Raw genomic sequence first — 13,572 nt, forward strand, 5'->3', positions numbered from 1 at the left:
GAAAAAAAAAAAATAACAAAACCCTGCTTTGCTTTTATTGAAAGGGTTCCCAGGACTGCATACCTGCTCCTGAGCTCTGTTTTAAGTATGTGTATCCTTCGCTTGTATTTTGTATTAAAAAAAACCACAAGGAAAAAGAACCCTTTATTGTTCAGCATGTTGGAATTGTGTCCCCTCTTTTATTTTTCTCCTTTTTGGAATATATTAAGCAACTCATTCTTCTGTATCTTTTATTTTCTTTTGTAAACTTTTTGGTTTTGTTTAAAAATGGCTTTATAAAAGGGCTTTTATAACCCATAAACATGACTTGTGTAATTTTTCTGCTATTCAAAGGTATTCTTCTTCTGCGTTTGTTTTTTGGTTTGTGAGTGTTGGTGAGATGTAAAAACGTGTTCATCTTTCATGATGTCTGGTAGTTTTGGGATTAATTCCGTTGCAGAGCTCGTGCTTTTTCTGAGGAGGGTAAGTCAGGTTTTGGCCAGAACAGTTTGGCAAGTACGACCTTCCCATTACTACCTGTGAGTGGAGGGGAAGATTTAAAGAATGAAGTCATATTGGCTGTAAAGAGCACAATCCTTGGTTTCACTGTCACGGAAGAGCCTGAGTTGTGAGCTGAGGTTTTCAGGTTCAAAACCAAAGCGATGATGAGGAGAGATGAAGTCATTTACGTGTCACGCCTTTTCGCTATCCCTCAGCAATCGCTAGCCTTTCTCTTTTGCCATGTATGTCCCAGCAATGACAGTAAATACACAGCCTGTTCTTTGTGGGTGTTGTACGAAAGAGGACTACTGTGTTCATCGGGAACGTGCCCTAAATCATTTCAGCTGCAGCTGATGTGACCCGGGCAGGGGTCCCTTTCCCGGTGCGCTGTCCCATGCGCCGGAGGTTATGGCGCACAGCGAGTCGGTGCTTTTAAGAAATCCGTCGTAGCAGCTTTCGTCTGATTCCCTGCAGAATCTTGGTTCCCATGCTGGAGGACGGCAAGCCGGGCGGCAGCCCTGCAACCGCTCGCTCCTTTCTCCCTGCCTCGCCGTCTCTTCCCGCGGGCCCGCGCCTGGTTCCGCGCTGCGCCAGCAGGGGGCGCGCCGCTCCCTCCGCCGGCCCGATGGGGGTGCGGCGGCCACGCCCCGGCCACGCCCCGACCCGGGGGTGAGGCGGAGAGCGCTTCCCCCCCGCCCCGCGTTAAAGGCTGCGCTGAACGGGTGTCGGCCGGGGGTGTCTGTTGTCGTCACCGGCGCGATGAGTCGTGGATCTCGTAGTTACGTTTGTGTTTTGCTCCGGCGTGCGCGCCCCTGTGGTTTAAAAGCTGAAGTTTGGGTTCTGCAGGACGGACAGCTGGAAGTGGTTTGTTTCCAGTGGGGTTTAGGATGAAGCTGCTTCTGGGATCCTAAGGGACCTAGTTTTCCTAAGGGTTCCACGTGGCAAAACACTTACACTCATGACCTTATTGAGCAAGTAATTTTGGTACGTCTTGTACTTGCCCCAGTTCAGCAGCACGCTCGACCGTAATGAAACGGTGGTCTCCGAGACGTTTGGTGCTCAACAGAATTGGACAGGAGACCGGGTTGCCGTTGTCCCCAGTTGCAGCATAGGCTGGTTAATGTATTTGTTTTCAGAGGTTGTTTGGGGTACTTTGTGAAATGCCATCTCTGTTGCCCAACGCAAAATCCTGTACATTTGCTGACAGCCATAAGCTGGTGCCTGGCTGCAGGTTCTGCTTCTCTACCTGTTCTATTTTAGTCCATAGTGTGGTAAAATGAGATTATGTAACATAGGTGTGTTTGGTGTTGGATACTGCTGTTGACAGTGATGCTCCAGGTTTCTGGAACAGAGTGGTTTAATAATGCAGCTTATGGCATTCCTCTCTTCTTCTTAAATGTACCAGCCAATTAACCTTGACAGGTATTTCTACCTCACTGCTATGGTATCTGCAGTTATATGCTGCAGTCTTGACATGGATTCTTTATCTGGAGCAACTGTAGGGTTACCTTCAGGTACTGCTATGCTACTTCAGTTTTAGGATTAATTAGCAGTTAGCAGGTGTGGCACTTCTTTTGTCCCCAGAGGTAAACACTACTTACTCTAAGATGTGGTGCAATACTAAGTATCTGTGAACTCTTGAAAAAGAGTTACTCTTCTTCCCCACTGCCACTAGTCTTTGACCATCCTATTAGTATATGCAGCCTTTGGCTGCTTTTCTCCTCAGTATTGCTCTTTTGAACCCAGTGTATTTACTGACTGCTCGGTCCTGTAGGCAGATGCTCTGCCAGCATAAGTTTAAAAAGTTCCCATTGACTTTGTAGTAGTATTTACAGGGAAATAATACCAGAAACAAATTATTTGTTTTCACATGTAATGGATGTACATCTGAGAAGTGGACACACAGCAAGCACTACGAAACCGGGGGGATAAGATTCCTTTTGCCAAGAATACTAGCTGTCAAGTTTTAATCTAACAGAATTTTGCCTCAGGAATATCCTGTTTGTGTTTCTTTTGGTAGCATTTGGTTATAGGATGAAAATAAAGTCAAAAGGTGGAATTTGAGATTAGATCTGTTTTCTGCCATACGGCTTGTTTTTGCCCTATAGGTGGCCTTGAAAGAGCAAGTAAATGGGACGAAGTTGATGTAAAGAGCTGCTGTTCTGTTCTTGCCCATCTTGCGTGTTGAAGGAAACCTGGAAAAATTGTGGAAATGGAGAGATTTCCCAGCAAATTCCCTGTACTTTAAAAGAGTATTTTTAGGTGTAGTTTTGATGTAGCAAACCACAAAGTGAATGGTTTGAGGTTTTTTACTTCTTTCACTGGTATTTGGGGTCTATGTACCATATAATATGATAAATCAAGTATGGAAAGATATCACTAATAACCTAAACTCCTGTGGAGTTGGTACAAAGTCTAATCTGGGAGTGCAGGGTAAGGAGAACGTAGAGCTCTGAAAGGTGTCTGTTCTGTGTCTGTTCATTGTGCATTGATTGAAAAGCCCCAAACGTCTGTAACGTGTGATATGTTAGACTTGAATTTGATCTGGGAGTGCTGCTTGTTTGTTCATAACCACATCCTGGGCTAACACACATCTCCAGCTTTAGAGTTTTATGTAGACCAGGAAATGGTTTTGTGTGTTTTGGGTTTTTTTTCCTCTTTCCATAGATATAGGTCAAGTTCAAGTGCTGTTATCCCACTGTGGGCAAGCATCGGAATGCAGTCTCCCCCCATGAATGAAAAAAGACCAGTGAAGGATAGCTCCTTTTTAAAGTCAGTGCTGAATTAAAGTCTCTAGGACAAAGTCAGCCCTTGGCCTTAAACCGTGGTTGCAGTTTGGTCTCCTGCGTGGCATGTTTTTTGATGGACAACAAATGAAAACAATCTTTCACAAAGTCAAAGCCATTTCCTATTCTTTCTCTTCAATAATATTTCATTTACCCTTCAAAATTATAAGTTTTGTTTTATATTCAAGGGTTTGCTTTATATTTGCTTGCAAATTCTGTAGCTTGAAGAGAGACTGGTATTTTGAATAATCTCTTGTCTTTCAGGTTGAATAACATTTGTGTTTTGAGTAGATAAGATAGCAGTTCCAGCAGCAATAAATTTCCTGTTGTCACATTCTCTTTTTTCCTTAAGCATTTCTAACTAAGTAGTTGGCCTTGTTAGGAGGTATTGGTTAGCATTATCAATTAGTGGCTTTCCCTAACAGTGGAGTCTGTTGGCTTTATTCATTACAAACATTTTTGATTAATTGGAGTGTTTTATGTCCGAGAACTTCTGTCCTAATTTTCTTGTGAGATGAAGTTAGTACTGATTTAAAAAAAAAAAATCTCTTTCTGCTTGGATATTCTTTTTTTTTTTTTTTTTTCCTAAATGGTCTTCTGACTGTTTTATAAAGAGGATATTATTGTATTCTCTCCTAATGCACACTCTGTGTTTCTGCTTCACTTCCTGAGAAATGAATGAAGGGAAGGAATAGTTTGAGTATAATCCTACTTATTATATGGAGCCATCATTTCTTTTTCCCTAAACTCACTTTTTTTTATTTTACTTCATTGCTGATTATGATACTGCATTTGAAACAGTTCAGTACATTAGTTTTAAACTTAATAGGTGATACATTTCTCAAAGGCAAACTAGGTCTTGTATTGGAAGTGACTCAAGTTCTTTCAGTCTCATTCACATTAAACTGTTTTTGCACCTTTAAATGCGTAATACCACTTAAGTGACTTTTTAAACATTTTTCCCATTTCCTTCTTTTGTTGAGCAGGGGTGCCAAAAGGAAAAAGAAAATACCCTTGGGTGTAAGTCCTTGTTCTCACTCTTGCATCTTCTCCTCATACCACCAAGAGCTTTTAAGTGTAAGAGACCAAGTTGCAGAGTTTAACAACTTGTGTTACCTCTTATATTTCACTTTCCCAAGTTAGTTAAATGCAAACATAAATATTCTTAACATGAATAGATCACTTTGAAAAAGCGAGTTGTTTTATGAGTGCTAAATATTGCTATCTTGGCTCAGCTCTAAGGTAAGCTTGTTGGATATTTGTTTCTTTCCAGAAATACATCTTCGGTCTGCTTTAAATTCATGGATTCTGCCTTCCACTGGCCAGGTCTTTGCTGGACGGCTGTGCTGAGTGTAGGTGAGGACAGAAACTATGAAGTCTCTCTCCTTTAAGACGGGCCCAAGCCATGTTACAGCTTGGACCCTAAGACAGTTAGGGGAGGAGAAACCAGCTCCCTTGACCCCTGGCAAATCTTACTGGCTGAAGGATAGCTCTGCCTCTTAGTATTGCTTCCCCAGGTGCAACTTTATGTAGGTGGCCCTGAAGCAGTACTCCATATGGCTGGAAAGAGAGCAACTGAGACCAATGTGCCTGACGAGTGCAGCGTGGGAAGTAGGCTGTAGGGAATTACTCTCTTTGCACGTTCAGTCATTTTAGTTCAAACCCAACAAGGAAGAGGCCAGTTCTCTGATCTGATGGTAGAACACTGTACTAATTAAAATAAACAAAAATTCCCAAGACTTTAAATGCTTGAAGGCGTTGCTGACACCAAAACAAATAACTAAGCTTTAAACATAAACCTGGTCTATCTGGCAGCATTGGCAGAATAGCTGTTGGCATAACATACTTTTTAAAAAAGCCTTTTCCTCACTGATACTGCAATATTTCTCAAAACTTACTTTGATCTCCAGGCTTTTCTCTGAAGTATGTGGACCTACAACAAGGAAGGGGTGAGAAATGCCATCTCTAGGCACGTGTTGCATCTGCTCTAGGGGGCTATGCTTGTATAGCAGGTTAAAAACTTGTTAGTGTAGACAAAGTTTGTCCTGGTGTGTAGTGAGCCTTGATAATAAACTTGGACTCAACCTGCTGCTAGTTACAGCACATTCCTCATTGGAATATACCTGAAGATACCATGACAAAAAAAAAAAAAAAAAAAGGGGGGAAAGCCAGTTGAGACAAATTATTTGTATTCTTGGGAATCATTTCCATCTAACTGAGGAACAGACTTGATGTCGGCTCCCTGTAGCCCTGCCCTTTCGCTACAGCTGAGTGAGAGGGAAGCTGCTCTCTTTCTCTTTAACGGGGGGTCATGTGGTGGAACAGTTGAGAAATGCTGTATAGAAGTCAGGAAAAGGAGAAAGAACCTCAAGGAGGCTTGTCCTCATGAGGCTGACTCGGATGCTGTCTGAATCGTGTGCACGTCTCAGCATGTGTTTTGTCTCTGTACACAGCTGGAGCACTTGAAGATGTTCCTTCTGAATTTTACTGAGAAGTGGCCATGGCCTATCAGCTGGTGACTTTTGAGCTGTCCTGCTGTAGAGGAGACATGGTAACGAGCGGTCCTGTGTTAATTCTGGTGGCAAGGCTCTCTGACCTTTTCTAGCTCTCATGTTTAGCCTTCTGCAAGAGAAAAATTTCCCTATAAAAATGAAGGCAAGTGACAGCTAAATCCACTCCAGAAGAGGTTTCTTGGCCCCTTAGAAAAAGGGAATAAGGGAGGGTAACAGATTGTCCTCTGTAGTTGATCCCATTCTGACAGTGCTCATTACATCAAATTTGAGCACTCACTCTACCATATGGAAAAAGGGGGGACTCGGTCTAGGACCACTGCTGGGGAAAGTCTCCAATGATATTTGCGTGTCTTGACCCCAGGCAATTCTTCCATTCTTCCTTTGTTTAACAAAGTGATTTGTTGAATGCCAGTGACCCCTTAGTAAGTCTCCTGAGCTGCTACGGCTGGGAGTGACACAGAATTGTCAATAGTAATATCTGGTAGGGTTCATCATGGAACAATTTTTAACATTCAGGTCAAAGTCATCCCTAGGATTTAAAGGTAGTGAGGCTGATTAGGAGGTGAATTAATCACAAAGTTATCAATGCATGCTCACTATTAATACTTTTTATTTTGTTTGGGAATAACAGAAGCAAAGGAGCTGATGCCTTGGCTGGTTCTAGAATACCTCCTTCCTGACTCCTGGTGCTGCAAATAGCAATAAAAATTCTAGAGAAATGTAACACAGAAAGAAAAATAGCTTTTAGAGAGATTAAAGGGAGAGAAGGGCAAGACCTGCGAAGACACAGAAACCTGGGATGATGGTAGGCTAATAAGATAGCCATGTTTGCCCTGTTCTGTCATTGTGACATTTGAATGGAAAACTCTTATTATTCTTTTGGTGATTCCTTTTTTTTTTTTTAAATTAATGAAATAGAATCAAGGTTCTCCCAATTCTACAGGATTCTTCACATTTCTTTGCAGACAGGTGTATAGCCTCATTCTTTTTCATCTCTACTATCTCAGTTCCTCTAAGGCAGGATTCATTATCCAGCAAAGATGCAGCTTATCTAACAGCTGCTTCCAGCCAGTGCTTTGGAAAGGAGCATAGCTTGGGTGTCTTTCTTCTGCAGTCACTTCCTCTCTGTACAGTACAAGTATTTCAGAATAAACATGCTGGGAACTATTTGCACTGTCTGCTATAAACAGGGTGCATGTTGTTTACCTGAAGCAAATATCTGCCCATCAATTGTATAATAAAATAGTCAAGAAAAGGGAAATTTTAATCTTGTAAAGTTTCATAGATTATTTTTCTTGATCAACAGGTTTGACAAATTTCTTTTTGAGCAAATATGGCTAGAGTGGTTTCTGTAAATACTTTATAGTTGTTTTCTGTTTCAAGTTTCCTGTTTCATCCAATAATGATGAATTGTGGCAGTTCTCTGCCTTCTTTATTACTGCTCTTAACAGCTGAGCTGCTTGAGCAAATACCACAGTATCCACAACAAAGCATAGTTCTTCACCTCATGGATGGAGTTTGATCTCAGTTTAGGCTGTAAAATGTATATTTAGACATACATAATTTCCTACAGCTCCTTCAGACTGGGAGCTCAGGCCTTGTTCAGTATGGCAGGCTGAAAGCTAGTGAATGGGTTTGTGACGGTTCAGGTTTGTATAGGGTTTTACTCCCATCTGTCCTATCTCCTCCTATGCTCAGATGTCAAGATTTAGGCCTAGGACCACCTTTTTGTTTTCTGTTAGGACATCTGCAGGAGCGTGTGAGCTTGTGATGGAGCCAAAGAACTACTCTGAAAGAATTGACTCCAAGCTCTGCACAGAACTGTGGCAAAGCTGAGAACTGTCATGCAAGCAGCAGGGCTTGCTGATGCAGAAGCTAAGGAAGGGGAGGAGTTGTGGCTATGTAAGAGAAGCAGGGATGGGAAGAAAAAAATTTGAGTGGGGCAGAAAAGCCAAGGGCACTGTCAGAACGAGTCTTGGGACACCTCCAGTGTGAGCTGAGTGCTGTGGCATTAGGTACTGCCTGGAGAAAGGGTTTGGATTTATAATCAAAGAAGGCATTTCTCATTGTTTAGGCCCTGCTTTATTCAAGGAACTGGAACTTTTTATGTCCCTTTGCAAATAAGTAGAATTTCTTTAAAGAAATGAGATGGCCCCCAACTGGAACAAACAGCAAGACCTGCTTTTTCATCCAGTTGTCCTTGTTCAAGAGGGACTTGCATTAGTAAATTATTGTTCAGTCAAGGTCATCAGCCTCTTGCATACCAGGGCCCCTGGTTTCATCTGTTACCTACGTAATGTCCCAGGGTCCCATGGCCAGCAGTCATTGCTGAAGCTGTCCTGGGAAATTGACTGGATGGCTCATGGGGTGCATCATTTGCAAGTGGCTGAGCAAATGTGTTGCAGGGAACGGCTTGGAGACTGAATGGGAGCTGACAGTTTCCTTGGCACCCGAACCAGAAAGAAATCCATTGCTTTGTCTCTAGCTTAGCAGAACTAAAGGGCGGCAAGGCAGAGAGTAGCTTTAAGTTGCAGGTACCGGACATGCAGGGTGGAATGAGCTCAATCCATATGCAGCTTTCTCTAACCAGATTTGAATCAAAATAGGCTATTTCACAAGGAAGACCCTCAAATCTTATCCTGTGAGCTAGAAATCGTAAACTGACACCAGAGTTGTCTGCTTTGCCCCATGGCAATGTGACTCTGGGCTGCAGTGAAATAAAATTTACCCCCCTGGGGTAAGAGTGGGAAGTGGGCAGGATGCAAGCAATTATCTATTACTCTGGTGAGGAAGGCTTGAGCTACATCAGAGGACAGCGGGACCCTTCCTAACCTGGCATCTACTGGGCTGTTGCTGAAGGTACTGGCCGGGAAATTCTTCCCTGCCTCCTTTGTAGGACTAGAGGTGGGTGAGGAGTGATGTATCAGGGGAGGAGAGGCAGGGTGGTATCAGAGATGCACTGTAGGTTGTAGAATAAGGTGGTACAAAGGGTTCCTTATCTTTACAGTGGCCTTCCTAAGTGGTGCCTGGCTGTCCTTGGGGTGCAGAGTGTTAAAGAGCTCGCTGTGGCCAGAGGCCAGGTGTGGGGGGCATGGCAGTGCAATGCTAAGGATTAAAGTTCACAGTAGCCAGATGTTCAGAGAGCATGCTGCCAGGCAGGGGACCGAAACAGAGCTGTGCTTTCCTTTTTACACAGGGGAAATTTGGGCTTACCTGCACACCGGAGGCGACAGCAAAAAAAAAAAAAAAAAAAAAAAAAGCAAAGCAACGGCAGGGGGAAGAGGATTCAGCAGAGCTGTTATTCAGTTCCTCTCTAACTTCCCCTTAGTGAAGCTGTTTGGATTTTGTGCTGCTGTTGTGCTCAGCTGTTTCTCCTTGTACATTCATAGCAAGGACGTCCCTCGCTGGCAGGTTCTGCAGTGTCCTCCTGGCAGGGCAAGGGGCAACCACAGCTTGCTTGGTGGGTGGCACAGTTCAAAACTCTGGCTACATCCTGAAAGGCAGGGAAGGCAACTGAGCACGTGATGCTGTGTATGGGGAAAGGAGGTTGGCTAGAAGAGGCAGAGGTTAAGAATGCAGACCAGGGAACAGCAGGGGCAATGCTAAAATGTTTGTCCTGCACTCTGTAAATATAGGAGATATGCCTGGATTTCAAACCCAGTTTAGCAACACTCGTACACACAGAGTTTCATGGACAGCTTCCTTCTTTCTGCATCGCCTACAGGGACAATAACGTTGACGCTAAGCGGCAAACAGTGGGAGCTGTTCCAGTATCAATAAGAATTTTGACGAGGGAGCAAGTTTGTTTGCTTGGCTGCAAAGGCCTTGGAATCCAGCAAGTAGTACACAGTGACCCCATCTCCCTACCAAACAAGAAAATCTCCCTAACCAAATCCAGCCCTTCCAATATGAGACAGGCGTTGCAGAGTCCCAAAAATCATGAGATTGTTCAAGTCTTGAGACTCCCAATTAAAAAAAGAATAAATTGCCTTCTGGTTTTGGCAGTGTATGGCCAAAGCCTTTCTCTACAATCAAAAGACGTGGAAATGGATCTTTTTAAAAAGAAAAAAAAAAAAAGACAACAAAAAACCCACCTCACTGAATCCATGACTTCACGTGCTTTGAGACTAAATATCGTAAAACTTATGGCAAAACTGGGGGAGCTAAAAATTGTGCAAAACCAGTACAGTGCTGATACAGTGTCCTCCCTGCAGTCTTACACAGAGAAAACTAGCTGCTGGAACCATTAGCTGGGGATGATGGTGCTAAGCAAGGACATAGTAAACCTGTGGGATGTTGCAGCTTCAGTTTGCTGTCAGAGAGGAAGAAAGAACGCTCTCTTCAGTCTTCAGGAACGGGCACCTTCCAGCCTGGCACTGCTCCAACCAGAGGTAATGCCTCTACCAAGAACTCCTACTGCCATGGAAAATGCAATTTCTGTAGTTTCCCTGCCCAAAATTCTCCCTCCTCAATTATGCTGACTGTAGCAGTTTTTGCATGCACAAGAGCTGATCTGGTAGCCCCACTTACATCCCTTGATTTTCCTACAGCTGATGTGTTGGCGGACCCGTGGTGCACAGCAGAGCTGGCCCTGGGAAGTTCCTGCCATTGAGGTTAGAGGTGATACCCCTGCTCTTCTGGGTACCCACCCACCATATCTCAGGTCTCGTGAGGGAGTTGAAATGCTCATTTTTGGCAGCCCACATTCTGAAAGTTATAGCCTGGTGGCTTCTCCTGAAATGCTTGAGACAAAAATACATTTCCTGTTTAGAAAGAGAGCGAAGATAAGCCCTGAAGTGCAGCCGCCTGCTCTGGCTACCTCAAGTATAAACAGCCTGCGCAGCCGGGCGCTGCTTTTGTTTGTTCTAGTGGCTTTTTCTCTTTAAAGGTGCATTAGACACAATTATACCAAGTCCATTTTCTGGCAGCATCACTCCCGACTGGCATGTGAGGTCTGGGGCTGTCGGCTTGTCAGGAAAGATCCTTCTAAAAGCCCTCAGTGTCCAGCATGAATTCCCACCTTTATTCTCGAGGCAACAGCCCCAAGCACCACCAAAGTATGTTTCTACTTTGCATTTCTCTAACACTTTTCCACCTTGGTATCTGAGTGCTCTGTAAATAGTTACTCCTAACCTCCCTGGGTGGGGTGCCGAGGATGGGTTTATTTTCTCGGCTTACAGAGAGCGAAAGGTTTGCATTGTGAGTCAGCAGTCTGCAATCAAGTTCAGGACTCACGTTTTCTGTAATTAAGCACAAAATGGGCTTAAAGCTACCTTTGGCCAATCTGGGGCTGTTGGGGCTTCCGAACTAAATCAGAGCATCCATGAAATCCCTCTGTGCAGCAAGATTAAGATCTGTAGAGAAGACCAGGATTGTGCATTCTCTCTGTGTAGCTGCGGCAGAAGAGTCTGAGCTGTCACAGCGTACCCTGTGCCGAGGGTAAAGCTGAGATGCTCTCCTGCTCTCTGGCTCCTTGTTTTATTTGCCACATGTGATGGTGCCTAACCCCTGTCAATATTCTAGCAGATACCATGAGCTCTACTTGGCCGGGTACATGAGATTTAGATAAGACCAGGGCAAATCTGTGCTATGATCTAATCAGGCATGACCAGCTGAGATGGCAGTTGACTCTGTTATTTCCCCTTTTGATAAATTAATCTAGTTTGCAGATTCCCATGATGCCTCAATCCCGCAATGTTCTGAACCTTCTAGTCCTGCTTCAGCAAAATGATTAGGTCCATTTATAAGCCAAGGACTGGATCTACTGAAATCAGTAGTGTACACAATGTCAGGCTCTTTGCCATGTTCAGGTACCAAAGTATATGGTCTAAATTTTCGGAGTTGCTGATCCCACAAAAGATCCTACTGGGCCCTTGCCAAAGTGCTTCTGGGAACTAGGTGTGGGATCCTCAGTAGCTGTCAGCGTGGAGCCCTGCAACAGGACAATGTATAACGTGCTCTGAAATCTTTGGTTGGTTGGTGGATGAGTTACAGGAGCACATAAGGCGGCTCAGGAAATGCCTAGCCTTTTGGTCCTGCTCAGCTGTGGGGAGTTGTCATCTGGCAGATGTGAGATCTGTAAAGCTGTAGTGGAAGGAAGGAGGACCTGAGCAGGGAGGAGTGGAAGTTCCACCACTGCGTGGCTGTATTTTACTTCTCGTGATGACATGTGCCTCCTTTCCCTCTGGTAATGTTTATAAAATGACCGCAGAAGGCCCTAGTTGAGGCCCTGTAGGCAAGCATCGGTGTTTGGGAAAGTGGCACTCAAACACTGCATAGGTGCGTGAACTGGTGAGAGGGAGTGCAGGGGAAAAGATGCCCTTGCAGCTGTTCCTGCTGTGTTCGGGACTGTGAAACTCAAATTTGTGCTTGCTCACAGCCACGCAAGTGGTGTCCCCGATGTGCTGCCACCTTAGTCTCTCTTCTATATGTCTCTGTCTGTAGCTTCCAGTGCTTATTCCTCCAGAGGGGAGTAATTTTTGTTAATTTTTTGTTTCCTTCTTTATCTATGCAGGACTAGTACCTTGCAGTCAGCTTAGAAAAAAGCATGGCCTTGTCCCAAAGAATTTACCTGTCATGAGCAGGAGGCAGTAAATGAAAGCAGTGGCATTGTGGAGAGGAAGGGGCAAAAGTTGTGCAAAGAAAAATCAAGTAGAAGAGCTCAGGATTCCGTCTGCGCTCCTTGTACTGGGAACTAATACAGGATGGAGCTAGTCCTGTACAGCAGAAGCCAGGTGAGATGAAGGTGTGCTTTAAGCTAAATGTGAAAATGCCTTGCTGAAGAGGGAGGAACTAGAGCTGTGTTTACCTGCGGCTAGAACCCACAAATGCTTTCCATCGAGGGGCAGAGTCTCTGGCTGGAATTTGAAGAGATTATTGCAATAAAGATACATCGCACCAACTGGAGCCTTTATCAACAGGTTGCCAAGTGCTTGTCAGAGTGCATAAATATTGTTATCACTACTTTATTAAAGGGAAAATGAGATGAGAGATGGGAAGGCTGAAATATTTGAGTAGCACCTAACTTCTATAGTGCCTTAATTGAAGGGCATTGGTCATATGTGCTAGGAATTTAAGTGAAGCATGAATGAACTAGTACTTGAAGTAGCAGAGCATCAGTTGTCCTGATCGGCTCTGTTAGCCATAGTTAAACCCACTTTCTGTCTGGTAAATCTAGAAAATGTGATCTGCCTACTAACAATGTTAAGTTCCCCTGCCTCTGGTCTGGACCACCACTTCTGAACAAACCCTGTCCGTCTCCAGGAGGTATTGGTCTTTTGTACTGGTATGGAACTGTAAACGTTAATCTATCTCATGACTTTTGAGAGGAACAAGCGAGACTTTCTATGACTTGCCCTGTCTCCTGTTGTTAGTGTAGATGATACGTGGAGCTGCTGTTTTGCTCTCCGACTCGCAAAGCTTCGCAGAACTCCCGGCCTCTTGAAACAGTGCCAGCACACTGTGGCGTTCAGTGAAACGAGCAGAGCCTCCTCTTAGTGACAGTCCAGGAGTATCCACCACCACAGCCTGCAATTTCTTTTTTAAAACTGGCTGCTTGTGCCTGAACCAAGATCACACAGTGAGTCAGAGCCGGGAATAGAAGATAGGAAACTCAAGTTCAAGCTGCTAGTCTAAGCACTGAGCCCTACAATGCCGAGCTCCTCGAGCTCAGTGGAGGCACAGCATTTGGGAATCCACCTAGTGAGAGTCATACGCTCCAGTGCAAAAGAGGAGGGGAAAAAAAAAAAAAAAAAAGAAAAAAACCCAGCACTAACAGCTATTTAATTGCTTGT

Source organism: Aquila chrysaetos, chromosome 24 (assembly GCF_900496995.4).
Source record: "Aquila chrysaetos chrysaetos chromosome 24, bAquChr1.4, whole genome shotgun sequence".
In the NCBI taxonomy this organism is placed as follows: domain Eukaryota; kingdom Metazoa; phylum Chordata; class Aves; order Accipitriformes; family Accipitridae; genus Aquila; species Aquila chrysaetos.